The sequence below is a fragment of the Berghia stephanieae genome, unplaced genomic scaffold (assembly GCF_034508935.2).
Source record: "Berghia stephanieae isolate SIO BIC M18660-M18661 unplaced genomic scaffold, UCSD_Bste_1.3 scaffold2, whole genome shotgun sequence".
NCBI lineage: Eukaryota > Metazoa > Mollusca > Gastropoda > Nudibranchia > Aeolidiidae > Berghia > Berghia stephanieae.
In genome coordinates, this window is record NW_027623067.1 from 73,295 (window position 1) to 87,277 (window position 13,983).

The window sequence follows — 13,983 nt, forward strand, 5'->3', positions numbered from 1 at the left end:
AATCAATGGGTGATTAGAGGGGATCTTTTCGTGACTTTTGTTCTCCTCGGTACTAGCTTCTCTGCAGTGTCCCGGTTTACTTTTATGAGTTTCTCATATCGTTCACTTGGATACTCTTCTCCCGTACAAAGTCCTGTGAATCTATTCCTCACCTTATAGTTATTGGTTTCTGTATAGTTGAGTCTTTTAGAGAGGACCAGTCATACTTCACATTTCATGGTGTTGATTTGCAATTTCGAAGACTCAAGCGAATTGTGGCAAAAAAAGGACGGTGATCTCCTCCTAGGCTACTGAGGCTACTGAATGTTTCGATATTGTGGACTGAGTTCTTCCACTTTCTGTTCACTAGAATGTAGTCAATCTGTGTTTTTTCTACCATTCATGGCTGGCATGTATGTCCATGGCTCCTCTTTCTTCTTTTCCTCAGCGTGTTTGTGATAACAGATTTCTTTAGTTGGAATGTTCTAGGATGAAAGAGCCGTGCTATTGGTGCTTTCATGGTACGTGAATAGTGCATCCTTTTCACCAATATGAGCATTGAAATCACCACACTCAAATAGGAAGTTGTGCTTAGGAATCTATTGCAGGTTTCTGAGAGTTTGTTATAATGCATCTCGCAGTCTACACTTCCCTCAACCGGCGCGTAGTTTGATATCACTATTATGGTAGGATTTCCCATTAAAGGTAGTTACCATTCTCCTCATATTGACAGAGTTGACTTCAGCTAGAGATTTCTCTGTTTGTTTGTTGGTAGTGATAAGAGTTCATTTCTCCTACCTCAGGTATTTGACAATATCGTCATCCTTGGTATGAACATCTTGTGACCTGATATGACGAGTTCTTTTCTTTTGTACTCATCCTTTAAAGTTCTTGTGTTGAGAGTATCAACTTGCTTGTATTCTTTATATTTTAAGAATCCTTTAACCCTTCGGAAATCGGTGACGTCCCCATTCCTTGCGCGTTTGGGGATGCCACGTCATGAGCAGTACTAGTACTAGCCTATGAGCCTTGATTGATAAAGGCAGGGCTTGGTTGTAGCTTCTTGATTTGGGTTTCGGTTGATATTTAAATACATGGGGCGCAACTCCACATGTCAGTTTATTTTCAATGTTCATTCTTCTAGATGAAGAGCTGCCAGTGTTCACGATATCCATCTTCCTGGGATTGGATTTCAACTTTTCCTTCTCCTCCACCATCCATTACCGATCTGTCCCCTGCTACTTTTTTTTTAATTCGTAGCTAAGCTTTATATCTAAAACCTATTCCCCTAACCGTAACCTCGGGACGCGTCGAACGGGAGATGGTCTTCCACAAACATACAAACCACTAAAACTAGTACAACAACTACTACCACTACTACTGCTACTACTACTATAAACTACTATACTACTACTACTACTACTACTACTACTACTACTACTACTACTACTACTACTACTACTACTACTACTACTACTACTACTCTACTACTATTACTACTATTACTACTACTACTACAACTACTATTACTTACTACTACTACTACTACTACTACTACTACTACTTACTACTACTACTACTACTACTACTACTACTATACTACTACTACTGCGACTACTAATTTATTATAATAATTAATAAAAATAATAATAATAATAATAATAATAATAAAATAATAATAATAATAATAATAATAATAATAATAATAATATAACAATAATATAATAATAATAATAATAATAATAATATAATAATAATAATATTAATAATAATAATAATATTAAATAATAATAATAATAATAATAATAATAATATAATCGTAATATCATAATAATACTACTACAAGTACACTACTACTACTACTACTACTACTAACTTCTATACTACTACTACTACTACCACTACTATTACTACTACTACCACTACTACTACTACTACTACTACTACTATACTACTACTACTACTACTAATACTACTACTACTACTACAACTACTACTACTATACACTACTACTACTACTACTACTACTACTACTACTACTAATACTCTACTACTATTACTACTACTACTACTACTACTACTACTACTACTTACTACTATACTACTACTACTACTACTACTACCAATGCTATTACTACTACCCAGAATAGTTAACTGGTTTTACAGGCGTCATGTCTCGTCTAACACGTACAATGTTGTTATGCTCTTTTACTTTCATTAGCCTTAGATACTCAAAGAACTCTAAGCTCCATACTTACGTGTTATGTAGAATCGTGTTTTGTTCCTTAGGTTCTCTGTTTCCATTGAATCTCTCGCATTGTTGGTGTCATGTTCTTGTGTAATTTAATGCCAAATAAAAATGGTGTAAAATTAGTACAAATATTATAAAAAATAGAATAACTATATCTATTGAAATATCAATTCATATAACATGGTGATCTGAGTTTATATCAACTCCGGCTTCAGGCACAATTTAGCTATAAGCACCGCTCGAACGCGACACATATTATTTTTTTTTTTCTTTTTTGATATGCCCCTTTATCAGATTGATGACCAATTAAGACTCGATCTAGAAGCAAGCCCAATATTCAGACAATAGCTATAAACATTACATAAATATAATAAAATGTATAAATATAGAATACAATCTTACATTATTTTTTAAACTACAATTGATTGACAATCAGATTTAATCAAAATTATCTGTGAGTAAAGTATTGTTCACATCTCGCTTGTTTCTTTATTTTCATGCACAAAACAATTGATATATGCGTAATAACACGGATATTATGTGTCCGTAATTTAAAAAAAAAACGTTATAAGCGATTGCGATGATAAAAATTTTGATAGATAGTTATGAAAATTTACGACAAGAACAGCCATATGTTAATTTTTGGTCAATGAATTACCCCCCCCCCCCCCCTTCCAACATCCCTTCCACGCCTGAACATTGGGAATTAAAATGGCACTTATGTGATGGCAAACCTAATCAACTTGTTGACGCACGTGCTAAGACGGTAGCACGACCATCCAGCATATTTGGAATATAGAAATGGAATAGATGTTATATAATATGGATAGACCCCCCACACCCACGTACAAAGACTGTCTTTGCGATAAAGAAGCACTTGTGCGTTGTGAAGGTCGCTTAAACGATAAATAAACACATATATGATCAGTAACTCACTCTCTCTCTCTCTCTCTCTCTCTCTCTCTCTCTCTCTCTCTCTCTCTCTCTCTCTCTTCCGAAAAGAATATTTTTAAAATGTAGAAGAATTCTACTTTTTTATTAAGTGATGTATCATTCTATAAGGGGTTAGTGAAAACACTAATTGATTTTTTAAAACATATCATTTTCACAACCACATATTAGCTTCCTACAATTCCTACACCTTATGTGTGTATCATTATGACTGTGATAAATCAAAAAAAAGATGTAAACTACAGTGTTGTTTATCCAGACTATTGAATTCATGTTAAGTTAATGAGGCCAGCGTAACTTCCATTTGTTTACTCATGCTATTTAAAACGATTTTATATGGGCGCTAGCATTATCTACGCTACATAAGATATTTCGTAGTCTATTACAGAGTTATAGTTGCTCACCGAACGGACACCGAACGAACGACTTACCGATCACGTGATCAGTTTTTTCTCGCGTCCTCTCGTCTAATCTAGTCACTCCGGAATATAAAGAGGAGGCGGAGCTAATATGATATAACGCAATGAAAGTTCTGTCCGATGACGGGTGGGGGGATATCACCTCTCCAAAACTTACCTTATTATATGAGATCTTGAGATTCTTATCCAATCATCGATTGCTCGTTTGACAGTTCGCTTGTGAACAGTTAGGAGACCATCTCTTGATTTATGGGCAGGCGGCTTTGCGTAAAGGCGGTGAGTGCTGTATACATCAAAGTGTACGCTGACCGATGGGTAAATAGTGATTGTGTAACCAAAAAGCCCTGCCGACTCGACTGCAAGGTCTTGTATGTAATAACTGCGTCACCATATCAACGTTCAGGAATTAATTAGTGAGGACTCTCAGTATATATATATATATATATATATATATATATATATATATATATATATATATATATATATATATATATTAAAAAAACAAACAACGCTTTTGAATCACACGAGATACATCAGTGTGCTCGTCGCATTGAGAATTGAAAAAACGAGATATAAATCAAGAAAACCGACCGGAAAATAAAGAAACTATCATTAAATTAAAAAAAAAATTGAGCAATATTTTTTTTCAAAATCAATCTACTAGAAATATTTTTTATTTCTAAACCTATTTTTGTGAAACAAAGATAAATGTTCTCCTTTTTGCAAGCTGTTCAACAGTGTGGTTTTCAAATTTATCGTATACGTAATCATTTGGAAGCTCCCGAGAAAGGTAATTTTGTGTAATCTCTTTCAGACACGCGCGCGCGCACACACACACACACAAACACACACACACAAAACATATACAAACAATACATATCCCTGGTCATCTATTGCCTATATTATTAATGTTAATATATACATCCTATGCTGATTGTCACTACCACCCCCCCCCCCCACCCCCAACCATTTCCACCATCCAAGTACCAGCGGCCTTTTCTCTTTGATTTCGTATCATGGTCTACCCGAAGCCCAACACCTCGATCCTTTGTGGGTCAACCCCCCCCCCCCCTCCCCCACCTCCCCCACCTTCGCCCGTAATCAATTTATAATTTTCTCTCTGTATAGAGCGCCACGTGCACAATTATATACTATTGAATGACACTGACCTTGCCCCTCCCCTAACACAAGACAACAGCAACCCAAGCTATCCTCTATCACGTGACCTTAGATCCGATGCTGCATACCGCTTGAGAGTCTTCACTATCCAGATCTCGTTCATGGTCACGTGGGAAGGCTATATCCGTTCGGGTTCGGCGTTCGGCGTCTCGTTCGACCCGATTTCGTTAAAAAGCCTAATGTTAGTTGCCTTGTTTAACCGTACGTCCCTTGTAAACGTGTGCGTTAGGTCAGTAATTAATGCAACTTGAAGCTAACATAATTATTATAAGATTATGACATCATTACGGTTAAACTTAATACAAGACTACTACTACTACTACTACTACTACTACTAATACTACTACTACTACTACTACTGCTGCTGCTACTACTACTACTACTACTACTACTACTACTACTACTACTACTACTACTACTACTACTACTACTAGATGCATTGCAAAATCCTAGATAAGCTGAAAGAACAAGAAATAGGAGGAGGAGAAGGAGAAAGAATGGAGGAGGAGAAAAGAAGAAGAATAAAAATAATAGTAATAATAATAATAATAATAATAATAATAATAATAATAATAATAATAATAATAATAATAATATAATAATAATAATAATAATAACAATAATAATAATAAATAATAATAATAATAATAATAATAATTAATAATAATAATAATAATAATAATAATAATAATAATAATAATAATAATGATAATAATAATAATAATAATAAAAATAATAATAATAATAATAATAATAATAATAATAATAATAATAATAATAATAATAATAATAATAATAATAATAATAATAATAATAATAATAATAATAATAATAATAATAATAATAATAATAATAATAATAATAATAAGCTGTTTTTTTTTTACTCTACCCTTTCCATGCATGGCATATCGATAAATTATGTAAGACTTTATACGTCGAGTTAAAAAAAAATCACAGTTGGCTAATTTTTTTTTTTAGATTAAAAGCAATTCAAACCATCATTTCTTCTTTGACGTTTCTTAGACTTGATGACTGCAACACGCTCATGTATTATATTCTAAATAATTTTCTCAGCAAACGGCAGCGCATTAAACATCAGGCCTAAAAATTAGTTTTGAAAAGGAACAACGGTGATCATGTCACACATTTGTTTCGACTCATCACTGGCGTCCTGTTAGATTTGGGATTACGTATAACATTTCTGTAATGTGCTATAATCATATTAAGGAAACTTCTCCAGCCTATAATATATCAGATTTAATAACTATTTACAATCCCTCACTTTATTTAAATTCTAACTCTCAATTACGATTATGTGTTCCTAAAAAGGATCTAAGACCTATGTTGATCGTGCATTTATTCAAGTTGCTCCAGCTGTCTGGAGCAGGGTTGTGGACTCCCAGTAATCTTTTTTTTTAATTGCTAAATGCCATCATCTTCATCATCATCATCATCATCATCATCATCATCATCATCATCATCATCATCATCATCATCATCATCATCATCATCATCATCATCATCATCATCATCAAGTGCCAGGCCTGTTGCAGACATCGGCGATCATGTCCCTCCAACCATATCTATCTTCTGATCATCTCAATGCCTCGTTTCCCTGTTTTTCCTCCACCAATCCATCCGTTCAGATTGTCAGTGTAATCTATCCTCTGTCTCGCTATTCTTTTCTCCCCAGCATCTTTACCCGTAAGTACATTTTTTTTCAATTCCATGTCCGATAATTTTTAACTGTCTTTTTCTGATGGTTAAGATTCTAAGAATTCGTTTAAAGAACCTAATTAAGCTCATTGTTCAATGATGTCCACATTCGGTGGCTCCCGGTTTCTTTGGTAACATTACAAATGCCATGGCTCTGTATGCACGTTTTGGTGCATGTGTATGCGTGTGTGTGTGTGTGTGTGTGTCTGTGTGTGTGTGTGAGTCGTTGTGAGGGTATGTGTGTGTGTGTGTGTCTCAGCTTGCATAAATGAGTATGCATGTGTACAAAATGTATATAAAGATGTTTTACACTTTTGTGCGGCTAGTGATGTTCCGTCAACGGGATTAATAATAAATAATAATAATAATAATAATAATAATAATAATAATAATAATAATAATAATAATAATAATAATAATAATAATAATAATAATAACAATAACAATAATAATAACAATAATAATAATAATAATAATAATAATAATAATAATAATAATAATAATAATAATAATAATAATAATAATAATAATAATAATAATAATAATAATAATAATAATAATAATAATAATAATAATAAGAAGAAGAAGAAGAAGAAGAAGAAGAAGAAGAAGAAGAAGAAGAAGAAGAAGAAGAAGAAGAAGAAGAAGAAGAGAAGAAAGAAGAATAAGAATAATAATAATAATAATAATAATAATAATAATAATAATAATAAAAGAAGAAGAAGAAGAAGAAGAAGAAGAAGAAGAAGAAGAAGAAGAAGAGAAGAGAAGAAGAAGAAGAAGAAGAAGAAGAAGAAGAAGAAGAAGAAGAAGAAGAAGAAGAAGAAGAAGAAGAAGAAGAAGAAAGAAGAAGAAGAAGAAGAAGAAGAAGAAGAAGAAGAAGAAGAAGAAGAAGAAGAAGAAGAAGAAGAAGAAGAAGAAGAAGAAGAAGAAGAAGAAGAAGAAGAAGAAGAAGAAGAAGAAGAAGAAGAAGAAGAAGAAGAAGAAGAAGAAGAAGAAGAAGAAGAAGAAGAAGAAGAAGAAGAAGAAGAAGAAGAAGAAGAAGAAGAAAGAAGAAGAAGAAGAAGAGAAGAAGAAGAAGAAGAAGAAGAAGAAGAAGAAGAAGAAGAAGAAGAAGAAGCAGAAGAAGAAGAAGAAGAAGAAGAAGAAGAAGAAGAAGAAGAAAGAAGAAGAAGAAGAAGAAGAAGAAGAAGAAGAAGAAAAGAAGAAGAAAAGAAGAAGAAGAAGAAGAAGAAGAGAAGAAGAAGAAGAAGAAGAAGAAGAAGAAGAAGAGAGAGAAAGAAGAAGAAGAAGAAGAAGAAGAAGAAGAATAAAAAAAAGAAGAGAGATATCTTAAAACAAAGGAATTATAGCGTTAATAATGAAGATCTGATTGTTGAATAACTAGAACATTTGTAATTATTGTTTGAATGAATATCTGATAGTTTAACAAATTAAAATTTTGTAATCATTGGTTTGAATGAGAAAAGATAAAAAAACAAAAAACGTAAATGTTTTCAACACTATTCTTACCATTACATCCAGGTTGTAAACCGAAACTTTGACTCATCAAGAACATGAGTCCTGCCAGAAGCAGCTGAAGATTGGAAAAAGATTAAAAATTACGATGAAAATAAATAAGATGAAAACAATACAATGATAGAGATCGAACTTTTGTATTTCTGGAAATTTTATATCAATTATTGGTGAGTTTTTACTGCATATTCATATAATTTTTACTGATTTATTACGACTTGTTTTGTGTAATAATAAGATTTTTACAATATTTTTGATCATTTTAGCTTTTTGGAGTCCCATTGAAATTTAGTCAACATGTCGAAACCCTATGGTCACTACATTAACAACAACAATGTTTTTGACGAATGTCCAACTATCGACAATGATTGAAACAACCAAACTGGAGACTTCTTTTACACATTCTTCGTCTTGTTTTGTTTCTCGTTGAGGTAATCGAGAAAAAATATCTGTGTTACAGTTCTCTTCTGTTTTTCGAAATTGAATTTCATATTGGGAAGCACTTAGTTCCATAGACCATCTCTGCATTCTTGCTGCCGCCATTGCTGACATGCAATTTTAGGTCCAAATAATTTCACCAGAGGCTTGTGGTCAGTGAAAAGTGCAAAATGTCTGCCACATAGATATTGGTGAAATTTGCGTACTCCAAACATGATGCCTAAAGCTTCATTCTCGATTCAGTCTTTGTAAGGGATCTTGATGCAAACGAAATGGGCCTTTCTTCTCCATTTCGCATAATGTGAGATATTACAGCTCCGATTCCCTTTGTACTCGCATCGGTTGACAATCGAATAGGCAATTCTAAATTAAAATGAGTTAGGACCTTTTGTGAAACTAGAAGTTCCTTGACTGCTTTGAATGATTTCTCACAGTCATCCGACCAGAATCAAGATACGTCCTTTTGCAAAAGTTCGTGTAGTGGTTTCAATGTCCCTGACAAATTTGGTAGAAATTTAGAATAATACTTAAATAAAACTCCACCTTGAAAACTTCGTAGTTCTTTTACATTTTCAGGCTTAGGCGCATTGATCATGACTTCGACTTTGTTTTCATGAGCATGTAATCCATTTTTATCGATTGTGTGACCAAGGTAGTCAATTCTGTCAACCATGGATTTACATTTTTCTTTGTTGAGCCTTACTCTATTTTTCTCCAACATTGTAAGTACTTTGTCTAAATTTGCAAGATGCTGCTTTTCATTACACCCAGTCAACTGTATGTCATTAATCACAATTTGAACATTGTCTATTCCCGCAAGAATTTCTTCCATGTCCTTTTGGAAAAGTGCTGGTCCTGATGGCACTCCATATGGAAGTCGGTTGTACTGAAACAGTCCAATATGAGTATTTATTGTGACAAGCTTTTTACTTTCTGAGTCCATGGCCATTTGATGATAAGCCTGACTCAAATCCAACTTTGAGATTTTTTTTCCACGTGAAAGCGTTGCAAATAGATCTTGTGCCGTTGGCAGAGGGTAATGATCTACTTTCATTGCAGAATTCATTGTCACTTTAAAGTCACCACACAGTCTTACTTTACTATCCAGTTTTGGTATAACTACAATAGCTGCTGCCCATTCACTATGAGTAACTTATGTGATTACTTTGTCTTTTTTAAAAAAAAATTGTATGTGTTTTTCAACCTTCTACATAAAACGTATGGAATCGGTCTTGGTTTGAAGAATTTGGGTTGTGCATTATCTTCCATAGTAATTTTTTTTACCGTCGCCCCTTTCATTTCTCCCAACTCAGTTGTAAAAAGTTGTTTGTATTTTTCTAATATGTTGTCCAGTGAGTTATAAAAATGAAAAGTATTAGAAATCTTAATTTTTAGTTTAGAAATCCAATCTCTTCCTAGAATGATATGTTCATGCGGTATATTTGCGACAATGAGTGGACGTTTTTCTGTTTCGCCTGTATAACGAACCTTAACATTAAAAATATCTTCTCCTTTGAGGGGAGTAGTTGTTCCATTAAAGGTTCTCAACGTTTCCGAACAGGGTTGTAATTTGACTTCCTGAAACTTACGTTTAAACACAGAGAAGGGAATAATTGTAACACTTGATCCTGTGTCAATTTCCATTTTCACGGTGGTACCATTTACTTCTAGCGAACAATGAAAGGCATTATTTTGATTTTCGTCTCGGTTGTTGGGGAAAACGAAAGTGTCTTTATTGTGCTCGAAGATGGAATCAGTAAATATCATATTTCAATCGTTTCGTCGTGAACCAGATGACCTCTCTTGTGAGTTCCGACAGACTTTTGATAAATGACCCTTCCGATTACAAGCTTTGTAATAATAATAATAATAATAATAATAATAATAATAATAATAATAATAATAATAATAATAATATAATAATAATATATAATAATAATAATATAATAATAATAATAATAATAATAATAATAATAATAATAATAATAATTAATAATATTAATAATAATAATAATAATAATAATAATATTAATAATAATAATAATAATAATAATAATAATAATAATAACAATAATAATAATATAATAATAATAATAATAATAATAATAATAATAATAATAATAATAATAATAATAATAATAATAATAATAATAATAAACAGTAATGAAAAATTAAATCGATTATTACAATCATATACAAATTGATATATTTGGTATAATTGACAAATAGATGGATACATATAGATAGAGGGATATATAAATAGACAAATATCTATATTATTACATATGTAGTGCTACTAATTATGATGAATTTTACATATTTGTCTCCAAACTTTGTAAGAACCAATGATGACACTGTTGTTTATATATTTTGAAAGGACTTTTGCTTCTTTGCTTTAAATGCCCAGAATCTTTAAGCCATTCACAAATCTACCATGGACATAGCCGAGTCTACCTACAGAAAGAACGATAACCTCGGATTTATATCCAAGAGCATTTATTTCCATGCATAAAGGAAAGTACTTTTCAAATTTAGTTTGGCATGAGTATCAAATGGGACTGAAATTTCAACAATTTGGGCTGTTTTCATTTCTTTGTTGATTTTTAAAATGTCCGGTCGATTACTGTAAGTATTAAATGAGGATTTGTCACTGTCGAAAAAACTTGGTCTGATGAAAGTGTCTTTGAAAATTTGAGTAGTGTCGTTTTTAATTTTTTTGTCAAAAATAATGTCAACAATTCGATTGTGTCGTTTTTGATATATTAATTTGAATTTTGTACATCCGTTTACAACGTGTGATACCGTATCTGACGGATGATTACAGATCTTGCAGCCTTTGGAGTATGACAATGGGTAATACGTATGAAGTAGACTGTCGCACTCGAGAAGCTGCAAGCGGCATTTTATAGAAAACGTTCTAATTTCGTCAGGGAATTTATGATTGAATATAAAACTGGAGGAGAGAGCGTGGTTTACATCAGTGGCTTCTCTAACAATTATTCCTTGAGACGCCAGTCTCACACTTTTAAAGAAGTTTTGGAAACATTTTGGGGACTTAAAAGAACAGCTGACGTCACTATCAGCTGTACAGAAGGAAACATTTTAGCTGATACACTTTTCAAAAAGATCCACCCAAAATGACTTTGGCCAATTAACTTTTGTGTAATTTTGGAGGCGTTTGCCGTTGTGACAAAAAACGGCAAACGTGTTTTCTTTTGTTTTCGTCTAATGAGGCGCGTAAATTTTTATTTTCGTTAGATGAAGGTTCAGGCTGTTTGTGGCTGTTATCTTCACACTGTCATCGTCACAATTCAGGATGGACAGGGCAAAGGGTAAGTGTTTTGCATAATAAATTATTTTAGGGTTTGGTAACCCGAGACCACCTTTTGATCTTGGACAAAACATGAATGACCTTGTACTCCAATTATTCAAATGTAACCAATTTCTAACTTTGTTCACAATTATATTTTCAATTTCATTAAGGTCCTTTTCGGTAAATATGAGATTACAAATATAAAACATTAGAATTGAAAAGCACATTGAACTCAAGAGATACAGTTTGACTGAAGACGGCAGAGGGTAAACATCTAAAAGTTTATGCTCGTATTGAATACAAAATTGCTCTGCTTTTGTTGATGCCATCAATTCACGAAGCCCTGCCTACATTCAATACTTGATTGTCCCTACAATCCCACTCAGGTCCTCAAAATTGTATCACCTTCAAATTCCAAAGTCGAATCTTAAACGTTTTGGCGACAGATCATTCAGTAAATAGGCCCGATTACTCGGTATTCATTCCCACTGTCAGTCAGACTTGAAAGCAGCCTTGATAAATTCAAAAATAAACAGTAAACCTATATATTTCCGAAGTATTTAAATAAATTAGATTATACCAAGAATAATTCAAAAGCGCATACGCGCATGCGTCCGTGTGTCTGTTGGAGCGTGTGTGTGTGTGGGGGGGGTTGGGGGTGGGTTGAGTATATATATATATATATTATATATATATATATATATATATATATATAATATATATATATATATTATACTCAACCCACCCCCCCACACACACACACACATTTTTAAACTTAATAAATCATCTTATAAAGGCTCCATTTTTGTTCTGAATTGATCGTGACGAGAGAACGGAAAATATTAGGTTCTGACTAAAATTAAATTCTGCCATCGACATTCAAAATTCCATAAGTGTTATAACTTCAGTACTCCATAGAGAAAGTCTAATAATATAAACTCACCATGATCTCCTGACTGGATGTATCCATCCAAGAAGGTTATTTCTATATCTGTAATAGAATAAGGGGAAAACAGAGTAGATATTTATATATTAAGACGATCAAATTCAATAAAAATGACAGTGATGATGATGATGATGATGATGATGATGATGATGATGATGATGATGATGATGTGTTTTCTTACACTCTCCAAATAATTTCGAAACAAAAGCATATAAAGTATTGGCGAGAGTGGGCATCCTTGACGGAAGGACCTGTATAATGGAAATGGTGTTGTGATGTCTTGGTTTACGATGAAACAGCTCTCTGGTTCTTTATATATATTATTTTAACCCAGTTCCAACAGTATTCGACTGCCATTTTCTAATAGTTTTATGTATGTAAACGTGTGATAGTCAATCAAATACTTTCTCTTCGTCAATGAACAGTATGTCTGTTGTCGTGTGTGTTTGAATTGTGTATTCTATGATATTTCTTACTATGTGTGTTTCGTTCTATAGTTCTGCCTGTTATTGCACGAATTTGTTCTGGGTGAATTTGTGTTGGCAGGAATGGTTTAATTAATAGCTAGATAGTTAAAATTCTGTAGTATGTAGTCTCCATGGTTTTATTCTAGTATTTGGGCTTTTATTCATGATGTGTCAACCAGACGAAAGGTATCGTGGAGGAAAACGTAAATACCGACCAATTGTCACACAAGATGGGCTACGACCATCGCCAGTCAGGCCTTCTCCTCGTCCCCCTTCTACTTTAATTGAACTGTCATCAACCAGTGAACATCTTTATGACAATAATAATTTTAAGTCCGATTTTAATCTTTACAATAAAAACATCTATGTTGGTGACAAATCATCAAAATCAGTAGTCGCAGGTCATCGGCCTGCTGCTCCCCGTTGTCACACGCCTGGGCCCCCTCAATCTCTGACAAAATAGAACATATAACTATTACATTGTCGTCGGATATAAAAATGTTTTACATACAGGGCTCCTGAATTCACGATCAGTCTATAACAAATAATTTTAATTCAATATCTAATTATTGAAAAAGACTGTGATATTCTTGTAATTACAGGAACTTGATTGACATGTCAACTTAATAGTCAATTGATACCTTATGGAATTAGTGCTTTTTATGCAAATAGATAACTTGAACATGTGGAGGAGTTATGATCCTATTTAAATCATCAATGTGTTTAACTGAACTGAAGCCAGTGACATACAAGACCTTTGAACATTTGGAAGTTATTTAAAAAATCAACAATATTGTATACAGAATAAT

At 32.8% G+C, this 13,983-nt stretch overlaps 1 long non-coding RNA gene across 1 annotated transcript in view; it reads right to left on the reverse strand.

The window, feature by feature from the left end:
• LOC144961276 (uncharacterized) overlaps positions 1-12,754 on the reverse strand; it is a 16,910-nt gene extending 4,156 nt beyond the window's left edge. Inside the window, exons 1-3 of the long non-coding RNA XR_013643116.1 lie at positions 12,705-12,754; positions 8,008-8,071; positions 2,238-2,312 (exon numbers count right to left, since the gene is read on the reverse strand). This is a non-coding gene — a long non-coding RNA (uncharacterized LOC144961276). The remainder of the gene's footprint in view (positions 1-2,237; positions 2,313-8,007; positions 8,072-12,704) is intronic.
• Positions 12,755-13,983: the final 1,229 nt, after the last annotated feature.